Genomic DNA, 18,750 nt, shown 5'->3' on the forward strand with positions numbered 1-18,750 from the left:
ACTCACCTATCCATTACCAGCAGCTGCAAACAGCCCAACAAACCTGAAGGCACTGTGGAAATGTGCTGTAGGAATTTTTTTTTTTTTTTTTTTTTTTTAATTCTCTGTTACATTTGAAAACTCTTGGAGAGCCAAGAAAATTCAAAAAGCCTAAGGAAGGAGAAAAAACAAATATGATGCTGATCTTTGAAATAAGAATAGACTTGGCAGTTGCTGTCCTTGTAAACTTAATTTCAATTCATGGTAAATGAACATGAAAAAAAGGAAATCTGTAGGCATTTAGAGATTAACAACCAGAAAACTAAGTAAACAAAAGGTTTGTAAATAGCATTACAAGATTTTTTTTAATTGTTACTTTGCATTTTTAGTCAAATTATTAAATTAGTAGGAAAAAAATTGCAAATCTGGATTGTATGAGTGATTATTGGAAAAATGAATTTAACTTTGCTAGAAAAATAAAGAGCTAATTGTTGAGAATATGGGCTGAAGACACTAAATAAAGTTTCTGAGGATCATAGAATATAAAAATGGAAAATACCTTAAGGATGAAAACTAAACTTTCTTCCTGCCAGAACAAAGTTGTGCATTTGTAATATATTTTCCAAGTGTTTTTATACATCTATTCAATATAGTTAAGTTGAGGGTGACATTCTTAGAAGTTTTGTGGATATTAGTGATGTTCTGGTTCAATTATTAAAAAGTCAACCAAAATAAATTGTGCTAATGATAAGTATATCTGCAGATGATATTGAGCTGGAAAATCTTTTGGTTTTCCAAGCAGCAAAGTATACCAGCATCTCAAAGAAAAATGTCTTTTCTTGCTGTAGTCACAGTGGTGTAATAATAGACTCTCAGCTGCCATAGTTACGAATAGCAATGAAAGTAACTGATGTTTAGAGCCAGCTATGTTTACCAGCTTTGGGTTTTAAAATTTTTTCTTTAAAAAAGAGTAGACAACAACTGTAGACAGCAGTTGTCTTTTCTTCTTTAAAAGTGATACTTCCACATTAAATTGCAAGATTAGCTTCCTCTGGAAGACTTAAAGTGCCTTTGCCGTAAGGCCTACATTGCATGTGAACTTGTACGTGTGAAAGAACAGATGATTGTGCTCTGAAAACGTCAGAAAGATCTGAGTAAATTCAGTGGACCACACGTTAGGTATGAAAAGTGTGATGCTATAACGTGAAATACTAGCTTTCATAATACTTACTAGGAAGGTGAGATGGTAAAATCCATCACTTTGATATTCCATCTTTATTACTCCTGGTTCAAAGTCTTCCTTAAGAAAAAAAAAAAAAAAGCCCTCCTTCAGTCTGTTTGCTGGTTCGGATTACTGCTGCTCGTTAAAGGAATAGGTGAGATTGCAGGAGATTTGATAATGCTTTCTGCAAGATAGCAGTGTACTCTAAAATTAGTAAGACGATGTCACGCTGCACTGTGAGATCCACATCTTAGTGTTGCAGTGTGGTGGCAGAGATAAAAAGATAACAGCATGCTCTTACCATATGATGATAAGCAACACCTACACGTATCACTTCTTGTGACATGCCTGTGCCACCAAGAGTATGTTTTGTTTCATTCTGGTAGGGAATAACAGTAAAAGCATTATTTTATTTAAGTGGGGATTTTTTTAATATGAAAGTATGTGGCATTGGAAAAGTTAAATTTCATTATGTTCCTAGAAATTATGGTAGTGAAAAACAAAACACACAAAAAACTCCTCTTTGTAGAAAATTGTAGGTTTTGTGTTGTCATCGTTGCCTCTCCTTGTAAAAGCAGATGGAGTTCCAGTGCTGAGTGTGTTTCCTTTGTGCAGTTTCTGCTGTAATGTTTTTTTTCCAGGTTCTCCAATGTCAAATTCAGTAACATTAAGTAGAGAAACCAAAACATTCCTAGATGCTTTACAGAGAAAACATTCAAGTATTTTAACGCAGATGTGTTTTTTGAAAATGTGACCTTAAGCAGAAATGTTCTTCACAATGTAAGCATTTTGTAGTTTTATAACCTTAAATTACCACTTCAGATACTATCTGTAAGAATCAGGACAAACAATAAGACAAAAAATCAATTATTTTCTGATGCCATTTGGTGTATTTTAAATATCACTGGTGATTGTTATTGGGTTAAAAGCAAAGTAACAATGTGTGATGGAGATGCCCTTTTAAAAGCATAAGAGTAAGCCACTTAAAAATAGAAACAGGCTTCTTGGAACAGATTACATCATCTTAAGAGATAGTGCTTGTAGAGTGTAGTTGGTTTCAGAGATAGCTACTTGCCCTTGAGAGGTGCTTCATCATCTGATCAGTTATTTTTAAGAAAGAAAAGTCTGAGATAAAAGTGAGCAAAATGGCTGTAAAATAGACTGAAATGAAATGCTGAACTACAGATACAATAGATTTCATAACAACCATGTTTAATATAACCTAGCTGAAATCAAAAAAGGTGGACTTGATTTAATTGTGTATTTTCAGACTTGTATTTATTTCAAGAAAAGGCAAGCACACACATCCTAAAAAATTTTATTTGCTTAAGTAACAGAACTTGTAATGTTTCAACGGAATACAACAAATACATTTAAAAAATCAGTTATTTAAATCAATAGTAATTTTAAGTCCAACTCTAATGTAATAATTATTAGCTTCAACATTAAAAAGACCCTCTCAAACATGACATGACAAAAATAAAGCTCCCAAGAATTTTTCTCATGTCCAATAATCATAGAAATGTGTAAGCATTAAATGTAACGCTGAATTGATTTTAAAAGAAAGGAACAACTGAACACTGTTTTCACTTATTCTGCTGTGTTTTGGTCTTAAAGTCAGAAAGAAAAGATGATTGCCAGACAACTTCAATTGCTTACATGAAAACTCTGACCCTGCAAACTGTCTGTATGGGGAAAGCCCCTAACCCATGTGGATCATTATGTGAATTCAGAACCTAAATGACGTGTAAAAATGTAAACAGAATAGGTTGTGAAAGGAGAAATGAGATTTGGAAAATTCCCTCAGCCTTAATAATCTGAAAAGGCTAGGAGGATAGCTAAAGGAATATTTTTTAAAATAAATGAAATACAGATGTGACTGAACAGAGAGAATTCTGCAGGAGAGAAGAATAAACAGGAAGGGAAATACAGCTGTCAGGGAAAACATTGTTTACACAAGAGAACCAAGTTTTTCTATGGTCACCACTGCCCAGGAATTCTTATTATGCTTTCCTAAAATGCCTGGGCACATACGTAATGTAGTCCATCTGCTGTTACTTCTTAAGACCTTTGCTGTTCAGCAATATGCTACATAGGCTCTGAATGATGACAAAGGTGCTATATTTGAGTTTTCTACTTCACATAATGAAAACAAATTGAAGATAGGATTAAAAAAATGCAACAAACAAAAGGTACTGTTCTGACCAAAAAAATGGTGAATATGCCATTTCATCTCTCTTTGAGGGGTATTCTGCCTGAACCCTGCTTAGATTTCAAATGTTGTTTCTTCTCTAATAGAACAGTGTGCAGTCTGAAGAGCACTACAGAAAGATTTGGGTGGGTATTTTTAAAAAGTACAATCTTTCTGAGTTTCTATCTGGACAAAATATAATTAAATGGTTTTGACTGAAACAAGGCACACTTAATGATTTATTAAATACCAACCAGAAATAGCTATAAAAATGCATGGGATTATGTACAACAGACGTTGTGTTACAAGTGAATCATGATTATTAGACAGACTGATTATTAGATCAGTCATGATTAGTCAAATCCATGGGCCTTGATGGGATGCACCTATAAGTGCTGAGGGAGCTGGCAGATGTTACTGCTAAGCCACTCTCCATCATCTTTGAAAGGTCATGGGGAGGAGAGGTACCTGAGGACTGGAGGAAATCCAGTGTCACACCAGTCTTCAAAAAGGACAAGAAGAAGGACCCAGGAAACTAGAGGTCAATCAGCCGCACCACCATCCCTTAAAAGGCAATGGAACTGTGTATGGAGGAAAAGGTTATCTGGAGTGGTCTGTGTGGATTCACCAAGGGGAAATGATGCTTAACTAATGTGATGGCCTTCTATGATGCCATGATTGGCTGGGTAGATGAGGGGAGAGCAGTGGATGTTGTCTACCTCAACCTCAGCAAGGCTTTTGACACTGTCTCACTTTCGACACGTGACATCCTTGCAGGGGAGCTTAGGAAGTGTGGGTTAGCTGAGTGAACAGTGAGGTGGATTGAGAACTGGCTGAGCAACAGAGCTCAGAGTGTTGTGGTCAGTGGTGCAGTCTAGTTAGAGGCCTATAGCTATTGGTTTTCCTCAGGGGTCAGTACTGTGTCCAGTCTTGTTGAACATATTCATCAGTGACCTGGATGAAGGGACAGCGTGTGTCCTTCAGTAAACAGCAAGTTTACTGATGCTACAAAACTGGGAGGAGTGGCTGATATACCAGAAGGCTGTGCTGCCATTCAGCAAGACCTGGACAGGCTGGAGAGCTGGGCAGAGGAGAACCTAATGAAGTTCAACAAAGGCAAGTGTAGGGTCCTGCACCTAGGGAAGAATAACCCCATGTATCAGCACAGGTTAGGGGTTGACATGCTGTAAAGGAGCTCTGCAGAGAAGGACCTGGAAGTCCTTGTGGACAGCGTGTCAACCATGAGCCAGCAGTGTGCTCCTGTGACCAAGAAGGCCAGTGGTATCCTGACTTGCATTGAGAGTGTGGCCAGTTGAGGGAGGTTCTCTTCCCCATCTACTCTGCCCTAGTGAGGCCTCAACTAGAGTACTCTATTCAGTTTTGGGCTCCTCAGTTCATGGGAGACAGGGAAATACTGGAAAGAGTCCAGTGGAGGGCTACAAAGATGAGGAGGGGACTGGAGCATCTCTGTGATGAGGAAAGGCTGAGAGACCTGGGGCTCTTTAGCCTGGAGGAGACTGAGAGGGGATCTTATCAGTGCTTATAAATATCTCAGAGGGGATGTCAAGAGGTAGGGACCAGACTCTTTTCAGTGATGCCAAGTGGTAGGATAACGGGCAATAGGCACAAACTGGAACACAGGAAGTTCCATCTGAACATGAGAAAAAACTTCTTTACCGTGAGGATGACAGAGCACTGGAACAGGCTGCCCAGAGAGGTTGTTGTAGGAGTCTCCTTCTCTGGAGACTTTCAAAAGCTGCCTGGACATGTTCCTGTGCAGCCTGCTCTGGGTGAACTTGCTTTGGCAGTGGAATTGGACTAGATGATCTCCAGAGGTCCCTTCCAACCAGCCCTGCCATTCAGTGATTAGTGGGTGCTATTTCATATTCTGTGCTGAAAGAGGTTAAATAGCAAATAAAACCCCAAACCTCAACTCATAGGACTTGCAATCTTGCAGTAGCACTGTGAACAGAGTAGCTTTGTACTCAGGACAGTGAGAGCATCTGGGGACTAAATACTAAAGGCAATTCGGTTGTCATGGTGAATTTGCTAAAGGTATCTTTGTTGGAGTGCTGGTGTCACCTCCAGCTAGGATTTGCAGCATATACATCTATGGCATTCCCTGGCACCTTGTACATCTGCCCATCCCACTACTCTTTGCAATGGCCGAGATGATCTTGCAGACCAGTTTACTGTTTTGTGATGCTTTCACTGGGGGAGATGTTACTGCACCAGAAGGTGAGTTTTTCACATCCTTTTACTTAATTCCAGCTTATTTACTCCCCCATCTGTCTACTCGAAAGGGACCCAGAGTCAAGTAACATGCTTTCTCAGGCCCTGAAGAATTTAATTTGGATGCAAAGAAATTAAAAACATAAATTACATTTTCTAACTAATCTTCTTTGCATCTGGTCTTTCAGTGTTCAAAGATAGTAGTTTCCTGTCTCTATTTCCTGCCAGGGCTAATTGCTCTCCACTTCCCAGCACCTATCCCCTCCTGCACCATGTGTGCCAACCCTCCTCTGCTCTCAGGTTGTCTTGTATGATTGACACAAGTGACTTACGATAAACTTGGAGCAATTCTCAGCACTTTCAACTGTAAGTTGAGGTTACTTCTGAGCAGAATATGACCTTTCAGACCTGAAAGCTTGTTTTTTTGCTTTTGCCATTTATTTTGGTTGGCCTGCTTCTTGCTACAAATCTTTGCAATAATTTTTGGCAATTTGTAGACCTTCACTGCATTAACAAAATCTGACTCTTTGTTTTCAGACTATATAAAGTTATTTGTATCTGTGTGAAAAAATGCTGGATTTTACAAATTCTCTTGTAGTCGTTTGAGGAGAGGAGATGTGCTGAGCTATCAGGACCAATCTCTTCCCTAAAAAGGATGTATGTTCTTACATGAAAATGTACACTCATTTGAAGTTTAGAATAGTATATGTGCAAGGATGCTTTGGTTTGTAATTACTCACAACTGCAGACTGATCTACCCGTGCTCACTACAAGAACTGCATATGGGGCTTGTAACGCAGAAGTCTGTTCCCAGACTCTTAAGTTATGCTATTTATGTGAATGTCATTCTGCATGTGATTTATGAGTCTTCTGGTCACATGAATAGAAAAATCATTGGCAATTATTATCTTTGCACATCCTTGCTTGAAGGTCTCTGGTAGTGTCATCACTTTTTTTTTTTTTCTGCCCTTTCAGCCTTGTCAAACACACATCCTGGATTTGACTAATACTGAAACTTGAGGCATGTATCTAGGCTTCTAAAAGTAGAAAAAAGCAGACCTAGCAAGCCTATATATTTGTTGTCTTTCCTTCATTTAAATTTTCATTTTGTTTTTGTTGCCTTTAAAAAATAATTTGCATATTGATCCAAGCTATAAAAATAAACACAGTTACTGTGAGAAACCTTAATAGCTCAAGCAGCATGTTATGTTCTATGCTGGCTGATAATGAGTAGCCAGAAGGTGTAAGCTCTGAGGGGTAGAGCTGCTCTCATACACAGCTTATTCCTGTAAAGACCCAGTGTGACCGAGTTGGGGAGAGGCTGTGCGCCCTAGCTCTCGGCTATCACGTATCTGACTGTGTGACAACTCACTCCTTTGATACAGTTTGAAGTTAAACAGATTTACCAGAAGTGGTTTATCTTTATGCTGGAGAAAAACAGAGGAGAAGCCTTTATGCAGCCAGCAGTGGTGTCAACTGGGATGTAGCTGGCTGACTTCAGCCCTCTTGCTTTTGCTGGTACCCTTCTTTGGAGCAAGAGCTACAGCTCTTTGTGTGAAAGCTGCTGAGGTTGGGCCCTACCCTGCCTACAGTGTGGACATGTTCATTTGGACTAATTTCTCTCTGTACAGGCAAGGGATAGGGAAGTTGGTAGGTAACATGAAAGGAGCTTGGAACTATGTATTTGAAGACTGGGGGAAGATTTTTGGAAAGGAGGAGCCAGGAGTACCCATAGTCCTTTTTCCAGGGATAGTGTATGGCTATGCAGAGATGCTGCTTTTCTGAAAGGTGGTGCCCAAATGAAGCCGAATGGGTGCAGAACTCTGGAAACACTCACTAGGTTTTGAGAACAGCATCTGTCAATGTAGCTTAAAAATGTATTTTTCCCAGCTTAAATTCAAGTAAACAACTCTTGATTTGACATAAGTCTTGTATAAACACGCTTCAGAATTATTTTGAATTAAGCGTTCTAAAACAGTTTAGTTAAGCTGCAGAAAAGTAACATGCTTGCTCCATTTTGAGGGCTGTGTGCTCGGAGGCTCTTCAGTCATTTAAGATGGAGTGAGTCAATAACATTTTGCCTGATTTTTATGTTCTGCTGTGATCTTAATTTCAATAATGACTTTGAGTATCATTCTGAAAATTGAAGAGTGTTGCTGCTTTCAGCTTCTTAAATTTAACAAACTTTCCTTCATTTTATAATAAATAGTGGTTGGATTTATGAAAGGGATCCACATCTTATGTTTGAGAGTTGGTTGCATCCTGTATTTGATAGAAGTCTCTTTAAAAGCTGATATACTGTCTTTTCTGTGTGTATTCTACTTCATGTTCTGTAGCAATTAACTCATTGCTAGTAGAGCACTTGGTTTCACATTCTGAAACCACACTGTGCTGCACTGTTTGTGAAAACTGTTGTGAGGCTTAAAACTAAAGATTTTGTTGTCTCATTTTTGGGTGAATGAACTTGCTGGATTGTGCTGAGAAATGTAACTTTGATCAGGGCTGTGTCCAGCTGCTGGAGAAGTAGAAAAGATTCTGCAGAGGCTGCGCTCACCAAATGATGTGCTGCGTCTGAGCTGTGATAGAGGAGCAGAAATCACGCAGGAGAAGGCAAATATCTCCTTAATTCCTGGTAACTCCTTAGAAAAAAAAACTCAGATGTTTTCTGTTGCTGTTGGCCTGTACTTTTCAACCTGAGCTGGGTTTTTTTTTTTCTTCTGAAGACATGGAATAATTTTTTAATAATGGAGGAGGAAGTGTATTCTTATTGCTGCAGGGCAGCTGTTCAGAAAGTTATTTATCATGGAGAGCAATATTACTTGCCACAGATAGTTGTCATGCATCAGAGAAATTTGGATGTAACAAAACTTTATTGCTGCAAAGACATGCTTGGATCCAGATCTTTGCACTACCATATTATTGATAATAGGGAGAAAAAGATGTTAAATTCAAATCAAAAAGTTAAACAGGCAAGGAATATAACTACATTCTCTTGAGACATCTTCAGGTAGAATGCTTTGTTGATTGAATAGCAGCAAGACTTTAAGCATAGGAATTTAGAGTATCTTTAACTGTTGAGCCTATTCTGATTAAATATCAAACCCAAAACTAGGGCTGCTCCAAAAATACTTAGTTTTAGCAAAGTACCTTCTTAAAAATAATTTTAAATATAATAATCAGTTGTATATACTTTTGCTCACAGGATTCATGTAGACAGTAACAGTGTTCAGTACACCACTCCTCTCTTAAATGCCATGAGTAAAAGTTTTGCTCAATAGACAACCCCCTAGGACTTGAATGAGGAGAGAGGAGAGTTGCCTGCATACTTGGGTGATAGATACTGGAAGATAAATTGGATCTGTCTGGGTAGATGATGTAGGTTTTGGCAATCCATTTCCAAAATTGGAAGCACAGGTCTTAATATATACATAGATTTCTGTACAAGGAGGTTCAAGATTTTATGAAAGTAAAGTACTGAGATCTGAACTTCTCTCTGCATTGCAGTTATAATTACTGAAATGTTGAAACATCTCAGAATTTCTCCTACCCCATCTCCAAATAAATATTTGTGAATACAGGGCTTCCATACTGTTGTAGAATATGTGAAGCATTTGTACGAGCTTTCTGCTCTTTAGGCATGTTTAGGCGTAGGCAGTGCTTAATTACACCCTGGCAATTGAAACTGAGCACTCTTACAGTTACAAAATTATGTAACTCAACATGCTTTTGAATTTTGATAATGGAAAATCTGCTGCTATTCAGGTGTTAAAGAGATTACTACCTTGTTGGAAAAGCTTATTTGAAGTATCTGTGTTGCCTTAGACCACAGAACGGAGAGTTCTCCCACAGTGAGAAGGCACTAAGCCAGTCTGAATGCAGCACAGCAAGCTCACGAACCCTCCTTAACCTGCAGCCATGCCTTAGGGCTACCTTATTAAGGATGGACACAGTCATTCAAATAAATATCCACTCTCTGTCCATCATCTGTCTTTGCTGGTTACCAATACTAGCAGCCAGGGAGTTGCACAGAGCAAACACACTGGAATTTTCTTGTAGCACTGTGACCAGTGGAGGCATCATAAGACATAGCATTTGGGCTTTTCCTATAAAATTGTCCTGTTGCCTTTTGAACAGTGTAAATTCTGGCCATCATAGCAGATCACTGTGATCAGAGAGTTGCTCTACTGACACAGACATCATCCACGATCCTTGTGTTGAGTTCAGACAGATAGTTTGGTACAATGCCCTGTGGTTTCTGTGTTGACCTAAGTCTTGTCTTTTACAGCTTTTGTACGTGTGGTATGATGGACTTCCATCATACTCCTCCTTAGTCATGTCTTTTTTTCTGGTCTGGAAAATCCTGATTATCATTCTTATTAAAGAAAATAATTTACATCTTTGAGAAGACATTTGGCCTTACCTGGATGTTTTGTTTTGGTTTTTTTTCCTATTTTGAAGCCTAAACTGATCTGCTCCTGCTCTAACGTGGCTTTGGGTGGAAGGAAAAAACGTAGAGTAAGAAAGAAATCTTCATGTCACTGTATCATATTTATGGAATCACGTGCATAATGTGCGAGGAGATTCTCATTTTTCCTTATCCCTAAACAGGCACAGGAGAGCTGGAAAAGGTGCGTTGTAAAAAAGCAGGAATAAACACAGCGCTGGGAACAAAGTGAGGAAGTAGAAAAAAAGATAAAAAGGAGTAAGATAAATGTGTATGCGTTTGAATAAAGGATAGACAGAAAGTTATTTAATAGGATTAAATTTCTGTGGTATCTGTCATTGAATGTATCAGAGGGTAGTACAACCAACCTTTGTTTTTTGGAGGGGGAAGAAAATGAAGAATATTCAAGCAAGCCATATATCCTTATGGAAGACAGAGAATTGCTCACATCTGCTGACTGTCAGTGGTTATGAAGTAAGTAGTTTTGACCATGGCTTACTCATTACTGCCAGGCTGGAGTTACTTGGCATGTAAGCCAACAGGCTCAAGGCAGTTAAATTTTTACAGCCCGAGTACTGAAAAACTTAAGAGGGAAATGTGGGATAAATGTGCCACAAAGAGAAAATTTCATATTCTACTGAGTAAAATTCACAAAGAAGTTGTGGTGCATGTCCATGACCTGGCTGTTTGGTAAATATTATATTTGCATAATATATTTCAGAAATAAAAATCCTTTACAGGGATTTAAAACCAGTGGTAGTTAACTCAGTGTACCTAACAACATCTTTTCTTACCTTGTATTTTTATATTGCTGTTAAAGAAGGAAAAAAAAAAAAAAAAGGCAGCAAGGCTCATTAAGCACTTTGCTCTTTAACATGCCATTCTCCTTGACCCAGGACCATAGACACAGATTTCAAAGTAACATAGGCAGGAGAAAAGAAAAGCATGAGGCTCTGTGGCCAGAGAAAAGAACAGAGAATGGAAGTCAACGTTTGCCTGGAATGTATTTGTATGTTGAGTACAACAGCTGCATCTCCAGTAACTGTAGATAACAAACAACACAATAGTGTGTCTTGGGAGTTCTGTTCAAGGAGCTCTTTTGTATATTTAATCACAATTTCATCTCTTTTGTATGTTTAATTATTTTCTTCTCCCAGGCAACAAATTGCTTATTGCAGCTCTGCAACTATGCAAGGTTTCAGCAACAGTTTCTGTGAACATCTTCTGTAAAGACCTGGCTTAGCTGTCAGCAAGTGGCAAGAGTCTCTCAATACAGTTTGAGTGAGCACAGGTCAAAGTCCACATCTCTGGCTTGAAAAACCGGAGAGGGAGAGTTTCAAAAAGTGTTAAGATGTAAGTTGAGGCCTAGGGGAAATTACTTAAAATGTGGTGTTTTTAAGTTAATCTGTCTCATTTAAGATTTTGAGGCTTCTCATTCTACTCATCAGGAATTTAACAAGAGTCAGGGCTTGGAAGCTTATGCTGGATGAATTCAAATGATAAATAAGGGATGTATTTAAATACCTATGGTCATTATTATCAGTAACAGAGTTTATATTTTTTTCTGGACATTGCTTAGGTTAGGATTTATCAAACTTAACTTCAGACATCTGCTATGTAGATGTCTGCACTTAAAGGCCTTTATAGTCAAATGGAGACAAACAGATTCTTGGAGGGTAACGTGAACCAAACTTTTATTCTCAATTGTTCTGTGTTGGCCAGATTTCCATCCACTGAAACAGATCACAGGGTAACAATATAGATGTCAGCATCTGAGCTGGGCACACCTAGCGTGTCTTTCTGGAAGGCTTGCCCTAGGGTAAGTACAGGAGTAATATTTTGTGATGGTAATCTACTGATTTGTTCTGGCCTTAAACTCTCTAGCCAAATATATGGCAACTGTCTAGGAATGCTTTTCTAGAAAACCTGCAGAGCTTCCCAAAGCTGGATTGGGTACAAATGACCACAGGGATAGGAATCCTGCTGTGCACAGGAACAAATTCCAGCAAAAACTGAGCCAAAATAGTGACTACAGTTCTGTAGATTACTGTGGGAGTTACAGTGGCTTTTCTCAAAGAACTGACAAAATGGGCTATATCCTTTTAGGACATGTTGAAAATCATATAATTGGAGAAAATATGAGGTCCTTTTTGGTGCTTCCTGGAGTTTAAAACATCATCATCCACAGATACCTGAATGTTTCTAATAAAGTGGTTTTAACATAATGGAAAAAGTAGAGTTAGTATAAATTTTATTTTAAATAGTATAAAAGTTTGCAGTATTTTTCAGAAATAGTAGTTCAACTAAAATAATGACATCTATGTTTTTAAAACTGAAAACATAATCCGACACAAATAAACTAAATATACTTTCCCACTTTTTCTAGGTGAATAAGGTTTTAAAAGCTGTAATTGATAATAGTTTTAAAGTACAGAATATAATCATTAGAAGATTTTCAGATTGTTCTGTTCCATTCTGGGAGATGATACTCTAATGATAAAAATATATCTATATATGTATGCATATATAGTTTAGGGTCTAAGTAATGCAACTTAGAGTTCCTTTGATATAGCTTCTTAAAAAGCCCCTATGTTTTTTCTTGTCAAATTACAACTTATTCAGTGCCTCAGGGCAGCAGGACATGTTAGAGATTAAGTGCTATCAGAGTAGGATCGCTTTTCTGACAAAAAATAATTAACCCCCCCAGTTGTTCTGTAACATAATACAGCATGACAAGCACAGATGGGAATAGAACACACACACAAAAATGTATTTCTATGAATTTCATGGAAAAATTTAGGAATTCTGTTGTATTACCAGTTGCATACTACGCACTAATTTAGAACTGTGCATTGTATCAAAACTATCATGTGTCAGTGTAAAGTGTTCATGTAAAATTTAGCTCTGTCATATAATCCTTTCCATGACTGGTACACAACTATTCTCCTCTCTATAGCATCTTTATTAGCCCTTCGTGAGGGGGACGGAAGGAAATGGGAGAGAGGAGTTTAAAATCCTATGGCCTTACCCATGAGAAATCACAAAAAAAAAAAAGCCCCACACCAAACTTGGAATTTTATGTAGAACAGTTCAGTTTTGTCTTCACACCAGTCAGAATGTGTTTCTATTTTTATTCTAAATCAGTATAAGGAGAAAAAAAAAAAAAAATCCAAGCACTTCAGCTCTCCAAATTCTGAGATCAGGAGCACAGTGTTATATCCAGTGGCAGCTTTTTGTTTTGTAGCTGGTGGGTGTTGCAATAGCAAAGTTGTTTGTAGACCTGCGTGTATGTGCACGTGCATATGTGTGTAGTACACTGGAGGTTTAAGAGAACTGTATCACAGAGGACAGAATGGTACAGGCTATTCATGGTCATGCTTACAAGATAGGGGTCTTTAATTGTTTTATTTTGCAAAATGGAACAAGTGGCTGCTACAATATTATAATGTTCTGGTGGAGCAGACCCCACTATGCCTGGGCAAGTCACTCACCCCTGTAGATACCCAGTAGGGGCTTGTTTTCCCAGGCCAATCCTAATTTAAGACTCCTGTCCTTCCAACACCTGGGCTTGTGCTTACATATTCTGTAGCTCTGGGGCAGATCTGTAACTTATTTGGTGTTTTTTGGTGTTGAGAACAATGAGACCAGTGTCATCAAAACCTTCAGGAACTGCTGCAAAACAAATGTTAAATAATGAACAATACTATTGAAATCAAAGGGAATAGTCATATATTCAAATGAAAACGTGAATTATTGTCAGAGACTGTTGTTCTTCTATGTGAATTAAAACTACTACAACTGTTATTTTGTCTCCCGTTCTGATTGCAGAGGTAGATGAAAAATCTTGGGTTGGACTAAACTCATTTTTTTGAAAAGGAAAACTAAATGTGAGGCTCATTCTATGATGCAAATTAAAATAGTGTAGGATTGTGAAAATAGCTAAAATGTAGCAAATTTGAATAACAAAGTTTGCATGAAAGCTGCTGGGTTTGAGGGAATAACATTTCAGTTATAATGTGACTTTTTATTAGTCCTTTTCTCTATACTGCTTCATAGTGTAAGGAGAGCAAAATACATGCCAAAATCATGGGGATTTTATTGTTCTGACTAGAAGCAAAAATGTTATGATTTAAAGAAAAAAACTTTCTCAGCCTATGATGACTTTATGGTCATTCTGTTTGTAGACAATGTATCAGATTGAGTTGTCAAAGTAACATGATTATTCTTGGTCCCAGTGAATACAGTGAAATGCTGCTGCTTCACTAATCTATACTAAGCTGCTTTTCTCTGTATTCTGTTGAGTGTTGTATAGCATTGCTTTGCTTCTGCTTTTTTTCCTTTTTTCTTTTCTTTTTTTTTTTTTATTTGCTGTACTTTAGCACTCTTCTATTGCTATGTTCAGTTCCAGAACTGTAATGAACATGCTGCAGCCTCTGGTGAGAAATCTGAATAGGTGAATTAGATGTTTCAATTAAATGTCTCTGGGTAGTTATGGCAGCTAATTTGCTGTAGATATATGCAATTATTTGGGTAGGTATTGATTTCATTGGATTATGCTGGATATCGCTGTGTTTCAGTTGAATATTCAGTATGTTTTTCACCATGAATATTACAGCCGCTAGAAAAATGATCTTTGGCGGCTGAAAAGTCTTTGTGCTGTGTTGTATCTTGGAAAAGGCTTGCCTTGATCAAGTTATATAGTGAGTTTTCTACCACTTAGAATACCAGAAATTTATGGCAGTTTTCTTTCCAGAATCTTTCTCTTTCACAATACAGCTAGCCTAATACAAGGTTAATTCAGCTTTCACTTATCTCTGTCTTGCCACGTGAATTTACTGATAGATTTAAAGTACCTCAAAACAGGACGTGTGTATTTTTGACAGCTGTTCCAAAGTGGGTTTTGTGTCTACTGCTGTAGTGACTAGGAGTCTGAGTCATATGTAACATCTCCACTCTGCTGGTCTTGCGTAGGACAAGAAGAAAAAGGCAGTCTGTACAGCAGGTGTACCTGCAGGTTTTCCTCTCCTTGCATAGAGGAGTCCTTACATGTCCTTACAAAGAGACATAATTTCTCTTTAAAAGCTGGTGTATTGTTTGTTCTTTTGAGGCAGAAAGGCAGACAGATTTTTGTTGCTTTCCAGAATGAGACAGGTAGACATGCAGTTGGAATTAAATCCAATGACTGCAAATTTGCTTAATCAGTCGTAATGGGATGAGGTGTGTGGGGATGTGTGCACAAATGCAGATGATGATTATTAAGTCCAAAATGGCAAATTTAAGTAACGTGTCATTCGAACTTTTTATGCACTTTAGATTATCTACATTTCTATCTCAAGAATAGTTTCATTTCTGGAACAAATCTGATGAACATCTGCTTGGCTTTAGACCTAAGAGATGTTGTTTAGGTTTTTTGTACTGTTCAAGTAGCTTTCCTTCTTAGGTAGGCATTTCTTGCTTTATAAATTTCATCTCCTAAATTAATTTTTGTCAGTTTTTCTCATCAGATCATAAATGAAGATTATAATAACCAGGGCTGAAGCAGATGAACAGAAGTATGATACCTCTTCTTTGACCATTTTTCTTATGTATTTTTTCTACAAATTGGTGGAGCATAGATGAATAAATGCGATAAATACTATTCTAACCCAAGGGAACAGTTGAGTCAAAATATAGTCTGCAAAATGTACAACATAACAAAACACACTGAAATCAGTTTAGTACTGTGCAAGGTTTTGGAAGTCCTTACACTGCACACACAGACAAAAAAAAAAAAAAAATGCAGGCATTAGTTACAGGCATCATTTTGTATAAAACATTAACTTTTCTGTTCTCTCACAATCCAGCATCAATCTTGAATTTAAAAAAGAAAAAATCAGTAAGCGGTTATATGTGCTTGTGTAAAAGTGTAATGGGTGCTCCTTGTCTTAACGCCACTCAAGTTACTACAGTTTTGTAGGAACTGAGAATCTAATTCCTTATGCTTTCTGTGCTATTTGTAGAAATGCTGTCAGTCACACTATACACTAAACACTTGTCCTCAAACTACAGCCTGCTCCAGTTTGCGTTTAATTGTGATGTAGTCTTCACAATGATCAGCTATGCCAGAAGGTGCTATACTTATTTAATGCAGAGATTTGTGCTGATTCCATCTGCTAGTGGAGTTTGCCTAGAAACGCCAACAGGAAGATTTGCTATATTCCAGGCATTTTCTCCCCCCTTGATTTACTTATCCTGCTCCTTTCAGCCTATACACAGGCTGTGCATGCATTTCAGATCAAGTAAGTGAGAGTTTGGGTGACAAATTAGACTGGAAGCATCTGTTTCTGCTTCTATGCTGGAAATGCTGAGACAAAAATACACTGTATGTAAAGTGAGTTAGTGCATTTATCTGACCTAGGAATTCATTTTGGAGATGATACTTCACTAGCTGAATGCACCCTGAAATTGTGCTATTACTTTTTGCATTTTAAAGTAGACTAAAACAAGTAACAACGCAGATGTACTGTAGAGTTCATAAATATTCCTTGAAAATAAATAACAAACCTGTATTTAGTAATTCAATATATTGAATAGGGGTTTTTAACTTGGTCTGAACTTTTTGGATTTCTTTTTCTCTTGAAGCTTGGGACTTCTCTGAATATAGATCTAGGAACCTGTGTTAGTAAGTATTTGCCTTTACAGTGACTCTTTCCAGAATCTGACTTTCAGGCCCACAGGATTTAGGATTTTAACATTCTTTTATTTACTTATTTATTTTACTTTTTTGAGATTATTTCCATTTTATCTGGCATCCTGTAGTTTCAAGCTATTGATTTAATAAGATATTGCTTTCAAAATTTATGTTTACTTATGTGCTCTCTTTAAAGAATTCTATTCCTTAAATATTGTAATTGGATGTTTGCCTTGGGAAATTAAAAGCAGGTTACTCCTGGTTGCTGCTTAGGAAAACAAAAAGATTAAGAAGAGTAGTCTTTTTTATGTCAGTAGTACCATGAGAATTTCTTGTACAGCATAAACTTCACAACTAGCAACTACAGTTTCAGATGCTTAGGAGCTGTTTCATCATAAAACATCCAAGTTGCATTTGGTTTGGTGCAGTTTTCTTATAGTCAGTAAAATCCTGACACTTTTCAGACCAGGATTTTGAAGAAATTTTTTATGTTCAGCTTTAATCAAGTTAAGTGTATGAACTAAAAATTGAAGGACCGAGACCACAATGTTTCGCATGTCTTAGAGAGTAATTGAAGAGAAAGGAGAAGATTAGCATGCATTACATCAGCTTTCCCTTGAGTAGAAAATCAAAGGTTCATTCTGATAACTTGTGTGGTATTAAGTAGATTATGCTTTGTAAGCACTAAGGTTTTTTACCTAATTCTTGAAGCCACAAGTAATCTTAAAAGATGTCTAATATTAATTTGTATTGAAAATGCATTTATTGGCACACATAAAAGGCAAAAGGTCATGTTGATGTAGTGTTGGTGTTCTATCTTGGCTCTACTGCACTACTTCTGCAAAATGGAAAGTACTTCTACTCAATAAACTTTCACTATATCAAAAAACTAAAAGCATCCTTAATTTAATAGTTCTTATAGCATCTCATCTTCCCTGGTTGGCAGGAGAAATGTGTGGCATTTGGTAACACAGCATTAAGTATTTTGAATCATCTGTATGAGCACATCCAACATACAGGTTTGTAATCCACATTGTGTTGTGGATTGCCTCTTTCTCTTTATGAGTGCTCTATCTTTTAAAAGAGACACTAATTATGTGTTCAGTTAAGATAAACGCTGACATTGTTTCTTGCTAAATCTACTAAAAACTGTATATAGGAAGACTACAAATCAAACTTTGCAGGTTTGGGTGTTTTTTTCTGGATTTTTTCTCTCCTTTTAAGGAGTTGGAGATATGAGGTAGACCCAAATCTCAGTCTTGTATGAAGACTTGCAGTTGTAGAAATTAATAATTACATTTAGTAGTACTTTTTTTTTTTTTTTTTTTTTATGTGGCCTACCATCCCTGACAGAGTATTTATATTCACCAGAACTAACATTCTTCGCTCACTTGGAGTATCAGTCTACAAAGCTACAGCTGTTCAGGCTGTCTGCTCTGCACCAGTGCTATATTACACTGAATAGGAGAGGGACTCTGATCTCAGCTGTGCAGCTGTAAAATATAATTTTATATGTGACACATTTCCACTGACATCGCTTGAATTTCTCTGGATTTTCATGGCTGTAACTGAGATCAGAATTAGCCTTGAGTCTCGCTAGATTTTTCAAAGCCTTGCAACACATCTTACTTAAATACCTTCCTGCTGTGGTAGTTATTGCTGGAAGAAAAATGTAGGTAACCTGATGTTTGGGTTTCAGTTAGTTCCTTTTTGCAGAGGCCTGTGATTTTCTTCACAATTCTTCTTTTTAAGACGAAGTTGTATAATCCATGCTCTCAGTCTCTTGCAGCTAAAGCAAATAAAGGATTTGAGGACCTAATGCAGGACAAAGGTGTTTTATCTAGCACTGGATCAAGCTCCCATGCTCCACCTGCCACTGCTCCCATCCCTCTCTTTTGCTGCTTAATTCTGGAGGCCCATAAGTTTTTCACCCACCTGCTGTTTTGACTGGATAATTGTGCATGGGGTGAGACTGCTGGCATGGGTAGCATGGTGCCTGGCTCAGGCTTCCA

The 18,750-nt window shown here is 37.5% G+C and overlaps 1 protein-coding gene across 2 annotated transcripts in view; it reads left to right on the forward strand.

The window, feature by feature from the left end:
- ICA1 (islet cell autoantigen 1, 69kDa) overlaps nucleotides 1-18,750 on the forward strand; it is a 58,679-nt gene that overhangs the window by 15,347 nt on the left and 24,582 nt on the right. The gene's annotated exons all lie outside the window — the stretch shown is intronic.

The sequence above is a fragment of the Merops nubicus genome, unplaced genomic scaffold (genome assembly GCF_000691845.1).
Source record: "Merops nubicus isolate BGI_N331 unplaced genomic scaffold, ASM69184v1 scaffold8464, whole genome shotgun sequence".
Classification (NCBI taxonomy): domain Eukaryota; kingdom Metazoa; phylum Chordata; class Aves; order Coraciiformes; family Meropidae; genus Merops; species Merops nubicus.